The following is an 11,334-nucleotide window of genomic DNA, read 5'->3' as shown; positions in this document are numbered from 1 at the left end:
CCTACATCAGTCTGTGACTTGGCTCAGTCTGTCTGTCTCCTTCGCATTCTGAGCATGCGCCACACACCCACTGAGATCACATTTTATTTACACGGCTGTGACTAGAGATTTTCTGATTATTATGTCCCTCCCGGTATTTGACGCTGGTAAACTCAGAGTCAGTAATGGTATTGAACATCGGGAGAAGGTGATTAGGCTTTTTCGTTGGAGATCGATAAACTGCCGGTAGTGTGTGTCTGGATGAGTGGGTCGTTTTCAGACTGGAAGGAGGTAGCGTTTGGAGTACCCCAGAGAGCAGCCCCTGATCACAGTTGTTCACAGTTTAATGTCCTGGCGGAGGGAGCGAGATGTGAGATGTCCCAGTCTGCTGGTGACGCAGAAAGAGTGGAGTTGGGGGAGGGGAGGCTATTCACATGCAATTTCGTAGCTTTGCAATCAGTACATAGAGCACTGTGGGGCTGCAGTGCCGGGTTCCAACCTGCTAATTAAATTTGCTGACGGCACTACATTGATCGGCCGAACCCCAAATAATAACGAGGCAGCGTATAGAGAAGAAGTCATTACCCCGACACACGCTGAGTTTTTTTTCCTGCTCCAGAGAGCCAAAAAACAAAGAAAGAGCATGAAAGTCGTTTAGAGAGAAAAATCAAACTCACACCCCAACCCCAGCTTAAAAAAAAGAACGGCATCCCGATCATCAATCTACAAACCCCGCCCCTCTGGACAAAAGGGAACAATAACATCGAGCCCCCCCCCCCCCAAAGGAAACAACCCTACCCCGCACAACAGCGGAGGAGCCGGTGTCACCAGGGTAGCTGAAATCTGGAACTCACTGCCCGAGGTGGTGGTGGAGGCAGGTCGCTTCACAACATTTACGAAGAGGATGAGCATTGAAACTGCCGAGATACAGTCGGCTGTGAACCAAGTGCTGATAAATGGGACCAGTGTAGACAGTGAGTGGATGGTCAGGACAGGTATGGCCGGCCAAAGGCCTGTTTCCGTGCTGTGTGATCCACCACTCCGGACATGGTAAATTAACAATGGTGGCACCACGAGGCATTGATTTCAAAACTCCACACCCCTCTCCAACCTCAAATAAACCAGACTGCACCCCTTTCTCACCTCTGGGAATATCTGTTTCTGTCAAAGTAGCATAGAGATTGGTCACTTCTGCTAAACAACTGGCAACTGATGAAGTTCCTGTGTCTTCTTGCATTAATGTTGCTTCCTTACAGCAAAACTAACCCTCTCACTGTGTCAGAATCAGTGATTAAATCAGACCCCAAACACTGTGCTTTAATCCCTGCACGTTATAACTGGAACCATCTCACTGAGGGTCTGATGGAGACATAGGATCACATATCCCCTGCTCCTGACATTTCAAATACCCTCAGAATGGTTTTCTGATTCAGTCTGAAGGTTTTGGTACATTCAGCTCGTCATCAGACCTGAAAAATCATGTCTTCCCGCAGCTGGTTCCTCCTGTTGGTGTGTCCTCTTTCGTCCACCTCCAGGGAAGCTGCATCTCCACACAGACTCCTCACTTGAGAATACACACAGTGTATTCTGTTGACTAATACACTGTGTGTGGACTCCGCTGGCAGTTCTGGTGTTGTGACCCGAATCGAGACAAACACCACGCTGCCCACTCCACCAACAACACGGCACAGTCGGACACATAACAGGGGACTTTACATCCCACAACACTGGATTCAGTGATGAAACCCGTGATTAATGTTGTTGTCCCACTGAAAAGACCATTAAGGTGCTTTTAAATGCCAGCGCTCGCCCACAGGTGACGTCAGACACAGTTCCCACGCGCATGACGTCACACATGGGCTCCCCACACCGGGATTTGCCCTCACGTGCGCGGTGTCTTACGTCACCCACGCGCTGCTGTGCTCGAGCTTTATCGGTTTAACGGCTGGGCTAATAAGCACGTGACCAGCCCCTCCCCCACCGCTGTCAACAGAGGATTCAGGAGCTACGCTATTCCTATTGGTGCTAAGCGATGTCAATCACTGTTTACAACCAGTCGCGAAGGCGGACAAGCCGAGTGGGCGTTACCCCGCTGAGTTCGTCTCCCGCTCAAGCGCCGACCGCCTCCTCAGAGCGGAGAAAACCTCAAAGTAAATGTCCGCTTTCTGATTTATTTCCATTTCCCTCCGAGGGAAGTTGGGGCGTTTGTGAAGCGTCTCCTGCGGCCGGAGTCTGATGTATCGCTGAGAGGCAGGAGGAGACCGCTCGGCCCGTCGGTTTGATGCCGGTTCCCCGGGGAGGGGGGGATTTTATTGAAAGGGTGAAGATGGTGAGAGAGGGGGCGGACAGGATGTTTGTCCCGGTGGGGACAGGAGGGGCTCATCTGTGGAAATGTCTGGGCCCACGGTGGTGTCGAGCAGAGGGATTCACCACATTGGGGGCAAACACCGGCAGACTGTTGCCCTGCAAGCGGGGCCAATGGTCCGGGCAAAGTGACAATTATTTGTGTTTTGTTGGGATTGTACCTGGAATATGGTGTAAAATCCCGCTCCCCATACTAACACGGGTTATACAGACCAAAGAACAAACTGCCGGAGGAACTCAACGGGTCGGGCAGCATCTGTGGAGGGAAATGGACCGTCAACATTTCGGGCCGAGACCCTCCCTCTGGACTGAGAGTGGACGGGAAATATTCAGAGAAAAGAGGTGAGGGGTGGGGATGGGGCAAGAGCTGGGGAGTGAGAGGTGGATCCAGGTGAGGGGGAGGTGGGAAGGTGGAAATAGTGACAGGGGTGGGAGGTGAGTGTTTGGGGCAACATGGGGCTGCAGAAGATGGAAGTTAATTCCACAGAAGATTAACAAAGAAGTTAGAGAGTATTTGTTAGAGAGAGTTCAATGAAGATTCACCAGACTGATCCCTGGGGTGCTGGGCTCATCATATGAATAAAGATCAAATGTGATAACCCTTTCTTTTAGAGAATCGAGGACTGAGAGGTGAACACACTGAAATGCACAACATCATTACCGGTTCAACCAGGGATCCCAGTCTCTGAAAAAAGGGGTGGACTGTCCGGGACTGTGATGAGGGGAAATGTCTCCATTCCGAGGGTAGTGAATGTCTCTAAATACCTTTCACAGAGGGCGGTGAAGACACAGTGATCGTTCTCGCGTAGAAAAGAGGCCTAGAGATGTGTGGAGACCGAAGGGATCGAGGAAATGAAGATTGCACAGAAACGTGGCTGAGATGCGAGAACAGCCGCCATTTGTTGATGGTTAGAGGGGTTGAATGGCCACCCCCTGCTGTTTCTCACTTGACGTTTCAGTGTTCCTGTCCACTGAAGCCGGAGGAATGTGAATAGAAATTAGTGTAGATAAACACAGAACTGATTTAAATGAAACGTGAACACTTCCTGTTTGGTCTTGAATTATGTTTACGAACGGGATGGGAAACGAGCCCGTGATTTTGTGACCGGGGGTGGAGGGAAAGGGATCGGTGTAGATATGGTGTGGAAAAGTAGACATGTATCTGGTCTAAATATGGAATAATGTGGGGACTGCGGCGGATGGGTCGGGAAGCGTGTGAGGTGAGAGGAGCAGAGTCACCGTTTCAGGTGGGCCTGAACCCTTTTCCTGTTCACGTTTGTCTGCAGATCTGCAGCATCTGCGGGTCACTGCTCTACGTGTACGTGTAGCTTCACCTTTTGCCCCTTCAGACAAGGCAGTGAGATCCGGATCTGTCACGTCCTCTCATTGAGGGTGGGCAATGTTTTTTTTTTCTGTAATATTTTCTGCATGTTTCATTCACTCTTTCGACGTGCTGAAGTGCTGCCAATGTTTCTGGGTATCTGACCCATTTATGTGAGAATTTAGCCATTTGTAGTTCTCTGAGCTTCTTATAAATGTGTAAAGTTTAATTCAGCTTCACTTCAGAATTTACAAAGCAACAACCCAGTCAGTCAAATAGTTCCACACAATTAAAATAGTTTACGACATTTTTATTTTTTCTACTTTTGTACTATATATATTCTCATTTTAAATCACAATTGTTAAAATCTTTTGTTAAGATTTAACAATTAACAACGAATTTCATGGCATATGCCGGTGCTATTAAACCTCATTCTGATATTGATATGGGAGACCCACCACCGGTCACCTGATCCCAGTTACCGCAGATCGCAATGTGAGATTGAAGCCTTTTCCAGATATTTGCTTTCCACAGAAATGACAACAGTTCAGTTTCCTTTTGAGGTTCCAGAGCAGAGGTTCAGTCTGTCTAATATTTCCACACAGTTAAAATGGGAATTTGTTTATTATCATCACGTACTGAGCTACAGTGAAAATCTTGCCTGGTGTACCATCCACACAGATCGTTACATTACGACGGTACATCGAGCTGATATACAACAAAACAATAACTGTAACAAAGCATTGTGGCTGCAGAGAAAGTGCAGTGCAGATAGACATATGGCGTAGGGTCACGTCGAGTTACATTGTGAGGTCCAGTCCATTTTATCATTCATTTGGCTTATAACTGCAGACAGGAAGCCGTCCTTCAGCCTGGTGTTACGCACTTTAAGAATATGGAAATTCCATAGAGGATTAACAAAGAGGTTAGAGAGTATTTGTTAGAGAGAGTGCAATGAAGATTCACCTGACTGATCCCTGGAGTGGTGGGGTCATCATATGAAGAAAGATCAAATGTGATAACCCTTTCATTCAGAGAATCGAGGATTGAGACACATTGAAATGCACAACATCCTTACCGGCTGAACCAGTGATCACAGTCTCTGAAAAAAGGAGTGCTCTGTCCGGGACTGAGATGAGGGGAAATGTCTCCATTCCGAGGGTGGTGAATGTCTGTAAATCCCCACCACAGAGGTTGTTGAAGACTCGGTGATCGTCCCCACGTAAAACAGAGGCTGACTTATGTGTGGAGACCGAAGGGATTGAGGAAATTAGGATCGGACAGAAACATGTGTCTGAGATGGGAGAGCAGCCGCCATCTTGTTGATAGTTAGAGGGGCTAAATGGCCACCTACTGCTGTTTCTCACTTGATGTTTCAGTGTTCCTGTCCAGTGAGGCCGGAGGAATGTGAATACAAATTAGTGTTTATAAACATCGACTGATTTACATGAAACCTGCACAATCCTGTTTTGGATCTAAAATGTTAGTCGGATCGGAATGGGATTCGAACCCGTAGCCCCTAACCCAGGGAGGTGGAGGGATGGGACGGTAATATACGGAGGGGAAATGTTAAACATGTACCCGGTGTAAATATGGGATAATGTGGGAGATGCGGTGGGGAGGTCGGGCAGAGTGTGAGGGGCGAGGAGTGGAGTCACCGGGTCACGTGGGAGACCCTCCACCCGTCACGTGATCCCGTTTTACCGCGGATCCACAGCATCTGCAGCACACACAAAATGCCGGCGGAACACAGCAGGCCAGGCAGCATCTACAGGGAGAAGCTCCGTCGACGTTTCGGGCCGAGACCCTTCGTCAGGACGTCCACCAGCATTTTGTGTGTGTTGTTCTCCAGCTTTTTACCTCTTTCCCCAATCAGACCTTCCCTTCTCCAGACAACACACACACAACACTGGTGGAACACAGCAGGCCAGGCAGCATCTACAGGGAGAAGCTCTGTCGACGTTTCGGGCCGAGACCCTTCGTCAGGACTGACTGAGAGTAAGAGATTTGAGAGTAGTGGGGGGAGAGGGAAATGTGAAATGATAGGAGAAGACCGGAGGGGGTGGGATGAAGCTGAGAGCTGGAAAGGTGATCGGCGAAAGGCATACAGAGCTGGAGATGGGAAAGGATCAGGGGACGGGGGCCTCAGGAGAAAGAAAGAGGGAGGGGAGCACCAGAGGGAGATGGAGAACAGGCAGAGTGACGGGCAGAGAGAAGAAAAAACAAACAACTAAATATGTCAGGGATGGGGTAAGAAGGGGAGGAGGGGCATTAATGGAAGTTAGGGAAGTCAATGTTCATGCCATCAGGTTGGAGGCTACCCAGCCGGTATATAAAGTGTTGTTCCCCCAACCTGAGTGTGGCTTCATCTTGACAGTAGAGGAGGCCGTGGATAGACATATCAGAATGGGAATGGGACGTGGAATTAAAATGTGTGGCCTCTGGGAGATCCTGCTTTTTCTGGCGGACGAAACGGTCTCCCAGTCTGCGTCAGGTCTCGACAATATATAAAAGGCCACACCGGGAGCACCAGACGCAGTATACCACACCGGCCGACTCACAGGTGAAGTGTCGCCTCACCTGGAAGGACTGTCTGGGGCCCTGAGTGGTGGTGAGGGAGGAAGTGTAAGGGCAGGTGTAGCACTTGTTACGAACCCCGTAACTGGGTCACTTACCAGCAAAGATAGAGATGTCTGTTGAAGTCTGACGATACTATTTTTAACAGTATTTATTAGTAAAAATACACAAAAATAATATCAATGCAAATATACAGATAATATACGTCGTCAATACTAAATCTAAAAGTGCGGGTATATTAATAATCAATAAGAAATAAGCTCTATCGTTGTCCCGGGGATAACGAATTGTCCAATGGAAATATACAATTCACTGCAGTTCCACAAGCTGTCGTCTTTTGGTTGTCGCTGTGTTGCACTTTGTTGGAGAGAGAGAGAAATAAGAATAGAATGGAATAGTTACCGCTACGGGTTTCCAACCTTTATGATTTCGATCCGTCGGGAGTCTCGTTGGGGGGTGGCCGTTCATTTGTGGCTTCTCCTTTAGCTAAGCCGTTCTTCCGTGGTGAGGCCGCCAATCCCAGGCAAGGGAAAGGACGCACACGAGCCCCACCGACTGTCGCTATTAAAGGCTGTCACGGGATTCCTAGCGTTTCTCCTGGTGCGTCTAAAGGGGTTGTTCCCCAGACCCTCTTTTATCCTCACTCACGGGGTCTCAGATGTCATTGAGGTTGGGATGATGCAATCCCTCAACCAGCCCACTCTGGTCATCCCCTGAGGGCTTCAATGAATAGTACAGCACTCAATACACAATTCCGTCTCCCAGAGACAATGGCCGGTATCCGTGGCTTTGTCTCGCTGAGGCCAGGACACATTCCAAACCCTGTGTATTCTGAGTGTCCCTCTCTCATTTCCTGGGTCCCAGACTCGAATTAATAGCGATCTTGCGATTCTCCAAAAGGAGGTGGCGACTTTGTACCCTTCGGCCCCTCAGAGTTGCTTCACCTTCGTAACACACTTCAGATTCAGATTGTTTATTGTCATTTAGAAACCACAAATGCAATGAGTTAAAAAATGAGACAATGTTCTCCAGAATTATATCACAAAAGCACACGACAAAACAGAGTACACCAGAAAATCCACATACCGTTTGGCAATCCCCAATCCAGAGTCTGGAGAGGCTGCTGCGTATTAATATCAGGCTACCATCTTAGCGCGTTCCCCGGAAAGGAGCTCCAAATCCACCAGACAAAACAAGACCAAAATCTAAAGCTACAAGACCTGCACAAAACCACATAGTTACAACAGTGCAAACAATAGCATAATTGATTAAAAAAAAACAGACTATGGGCACAGTAAAAATAGTCCAAGATGTTAAAGGACTGTAAATTCAAAAGAAATCACCACACAGTTTCCACGAGTCTCCAGGGTCCCGACAGACTCGCCATCCCACACCGGCGGCAGAAGGGAATACCCCCGCTATTGACTTCCACGGCGCCGCCCGACTCAGCCTCGCAGACGCAGCACACACCGAATGCGCCGAGTCCGTCGAACCTCCGAGCCAAAGACCATCCCCTCCGGCACAGCTTCTCCGAGCACCATCCTCTGCCGAGTGTATCAAGACGGCCCCGCCAATGCGACCCCGAGGACTGGGGGCCTGTTCTTCCCAACAGAGTCCCGGACCTCACAGCAGCAGCAACGAAGAAGGTCTTCGTGGGATTTCCCGGTGTTTCTCTGCGCGTCCACGTCCGTTTTCAACCGATTATGATTGCGCACGGCACCCCACTTCACAAATAACAGATAATCAGCTCCGGAGTGGCCGCTGCAAGCTGCGTCGCCATCTTGGATCCTTCCAAGTTGTTCCGCTTGCAAGGATAAGTGCCAGGAGGGAGATCGGTGGGAAGGGATGGGGGGGACAAGGGAGTCGCGTCGGGAGCGATCTCTGCGGAAAGCAGAAAGGGGGGTTGGTGGAAAGATGTGTTTGGTAGTGGGATCCCGTTGGAGGTGGCGGAAGTTACGGAGAATTATACGTTGGACCTGGAGGCTGGTGGGGTGGTAGGTGAGGACAAGGGGAACCCTATCCCGAGTGGGGTGGCGAGCGGATGGGGTGAGGGCATGGGAGTTGGAAATGGGAGAGATGCGTTTCAGAGCAGAGGTGATGGTGGACGAAGGGAAGCCCCTTTGTTTAAAAAAGAAAGACATCTCCTTCGTCCTGGAATGAAAAGCCTCATCCTGAGAGCAGATGCGAAGGAGACGGAGGAATTGCGAGAAAGGGATTGCATTTTTGCAAGAGACAGGGTGGGAAGAGGAATAGTCCAGGTAGCTGTGACAGTCTGTAGGCTTATAGTAGATAAGCCGTCTCAAAAGATGGAGACAGAAAGATAATGAAAGGGGAGTGAGGAGTCGGAAATGGACCAGATAAATTTGAGGGCAGGGTGAAAGTTGGAGGCAAAGTTAATGAAGTCAACGAGCTCAGCATGCATGCAGGAGGCAGCGCCAATGCAGCGAAGGAAAAGAAGGGGATGGATACCGGTATAGACTTGGAACATGGGCTGTTCCACAAAGCCAACAAAAAGGCAGGCATAACTGGGACCCGTGCGGGTGCCGATGGCTACACCCTTGGTTTGGAAGAAGTGGAAGGAGGCAAAGGAGAAATGATTGAGAGTAAGAACTAATCCGCTGGACGGAGGAGACTGGTGGTAGAGGGGAATAGGTTAGGTCTGGAATCCAAAAAGAAGCGGAAATCTTCGAGACCTTCCTGGTGGGGGATGGAGGTATATGAGGACTGAACGTCCATGGTGAAAATAAAGCAGTGGGGGCGAGGGAACTTAAAATCTTTGATAAAATCCAAAAGTTCGTGAGAAGTGTCACGAAAATACATGGGAAGGGATTGAACAAGGGGGGATAAGACAGGGTCAAGGTACGCAGAAATGAGTTCGGTGGGGCAGGAGCAATCTGAGACAATGGCTCTACCTGGACAGGCAGGTTCCGAGGCCCCGCCCCCTTACCTGGTGACGCGCTGGCGACATCGCGCATGCTCAGTGCGGGAAGGGCGGTGTTGTTTTTCGTTCTTTGTTGAAGCTGGTCGGCGGTGGGATTGGGATCGGGAGGGGGTTCCCACCCTCGCCCCCTGGGGCGGGGAGCCAGGGACAATTTCCTTTCGGTGAGTATTGAAACAGGTCCGGAGCGGGGAGGTCCCGAATTCAAACAAGAGAACTGGAGAATAAAAGGTGGGGGTGGGGAGGGAGTGAGAAACACAGGGTGGTCGGTGAATCCTGAAGGGGGAGGGGATGAACTTCCCCGAACTGCAGGCCTCGCCTCGCTTCCTTCGCAGAATCTGCCGGGGTCGGTCCGGGCTCTTGAGACCTTCAAACCGAACCGTCTGAGATGAGCCGCTGCTCAGCCCCTGTTTTTCTGGTCCTATTAGCAGGATGACGTAAACATATTGTTACTGACGGAGAATCGTGTAATTTGTGTTCCGTGTGTTATCTGAATGTACTTGCCTGTGATGCTGCCACAAGTCAGTGTCTCTCTGTACCTTCCCGTACTTGTGCACTTGGCAATAAATTCAACAGGACCTGAGAAATCTCAGTGAGATTTGATTAGTGATGATTATGTTGCCTGACTTACTGAGGCTGCGGGAAGTATAGAGCGAGTCCATGGGGAGGCTCGTTTCCATGATGTGTTCAGCTGTGTCCTCAGTTCTTTGCTGTTTCTGGAAGCTAAAAGAAGAGTGCAGCTGTACGAAGGTGTGAGGTATCCGGATGGGATACGTTTTATGGTGTGTTGATGAAATTTGGTGAGGGGCAAGGGTAGATGCCAGTTCTTATTTGTCCTAGTGTTGTCATTTTAGAATCATTTCTACAGTAGTATGTACTATTAATTCAGTACCTGTGTTTTGCTGGAGGACCATCAGGGATTGTTCTTGATCCCTTCTCCCACCTGATTCTTTCTGCTCATTCCCTGCCCATCTTGTTCAGTCTTGTCCAGACTGTATCCCATCAGCTCAATGATATCTATCAGCAATCTTTCCTCTAACTTTTGTCTTCATTGCAAAGTGGAAGATAGCGGGGTCAAGGGATATGGGGAGAGGGCAGGAACGGGGTAGTGATTATGTATGATCAGCCATGATCACAGTCAATGGCGGTGCTGGCTAGATCGGCCGAATGGCCTACTACTGCACCTACTTCCTATTGTCATTCACATTTTACCTCACTGTTTTCCAGGAATTGTGTATTTTTTTGGTTAATTGCGGTTACATTAGTACAGCACGTGGCAGGGTAAACACCGCCATGTCAATTTTAGTTCCACCGTTAAAAAATATTGCAGTGTTAATCTTTATTGTAATAATCTCAATATATTATGTTAGAGGTCCAGTGTTTCCTTTTCCATTTATTTTTGGTGAGTCACTTCCTCCATTTCCAGGGTAACAGCTAGCCAAAGCTGTAAGAAGAGATGCACATTTTATTGCTCTGTGTTCACCACCTCTCAGGGTAGAGACAGTGGCCTCGGGAGCAAATGTAACAGAATGATAGTGGGAGGAAAGAATGCTGTGAGTATTTACTGTGTGAGATGTGTTTACATCAGGGTCAGAAGGAACTGAAAACTGACAAATTGGTGGAGTGGGGTGGCATTAACACAAATCTGTTGAACAGTTTGGGGTGCCCCAAACGTTTTGCAACCAATTCATATCTGTGCATTCAAGTAGAAGAAAAAAAACTACTTTTGCAGGAAATGTAAAGTAAGGAGAAAATACTGGAATTGCTCAGCTGATCGGGCAGGATCTTGGACAGTCCCATTTCTGAAATTGGGTCTTCCACCATTTCTCCTTTCACAGATGTGTCCTGATGCACTGAGTTCTCAGTGTTTTCTATTTAGTGATTTTTCTTTAAAACCACTTTGTTCCTGCTACACTGTGGGAAACATGGCAGCCAATTGTGCAGGGTGAGATTCCTCACAGCAATGATATACTGATCAAACGTGCTCAGTTTAGCTGCTGATACAAGCTGAAGTGTATTCGCATCCTCTCACAATCTGCAGACCGGTGAACCAGCCTGAGCATTGGCCCAGGCAGAGGGTCATTAGGTTCCAGTTCCTCCTGTTTGTGAATCGGAAATGACAGGAACACCACGGCAAATCGCTGATTCCAAAGTG

General features: G+C 48.8%; 1 protein-coding gene across 3 annotated transcripts in view; it reads left to right on the top strand.

Moving 5' to 3' along the window:
* The first annotated feature begins 9,199 nt into the window (after positions 1 to 9,199).
* LOC132390097 (NACHT, LRR and PYD domains-containing protein 3-like) overlaps positions 9,200 to 11,334 on the top strand; it is a 28,139-nt gene continuing 26,004 nt past the window's right edge. The window contains exon 1 of one of the 3 annotated variants that reach the window (XM_059962689.1): positions 9,200 to 9,343. The gene's annotated coding sequence lies outside the window, so the exon portion shown is untranslated. The remainder of the gene's footprint in view (positions 9,344 to 11,334) is intronic. The other 2 variants (XM_059962691.1, XM_059962690.1) reach the window with 2 other exon arrangements.

This window comes from Hypanus sabinus, unplaced genomic scaffold (assembly GCF_030144855.1).
Source record: "Hypanus sabinus isolate sHypSab1 unplaced genomic scaffold, sHypSab1.hap1 scaffold_766, whole genome shotgun sequence".
Classification (NCBI taxonomy): domain Eukaryota; kingdom Metazoa; phylum Chordata; class Chondrichthyes; order Myliobatiformes; family Dasyatidae; genus Hypanus; species Hypanus sabinus.
This window is presented reverse-complemented; position numbering and strand designations above follow the sequence as displayed.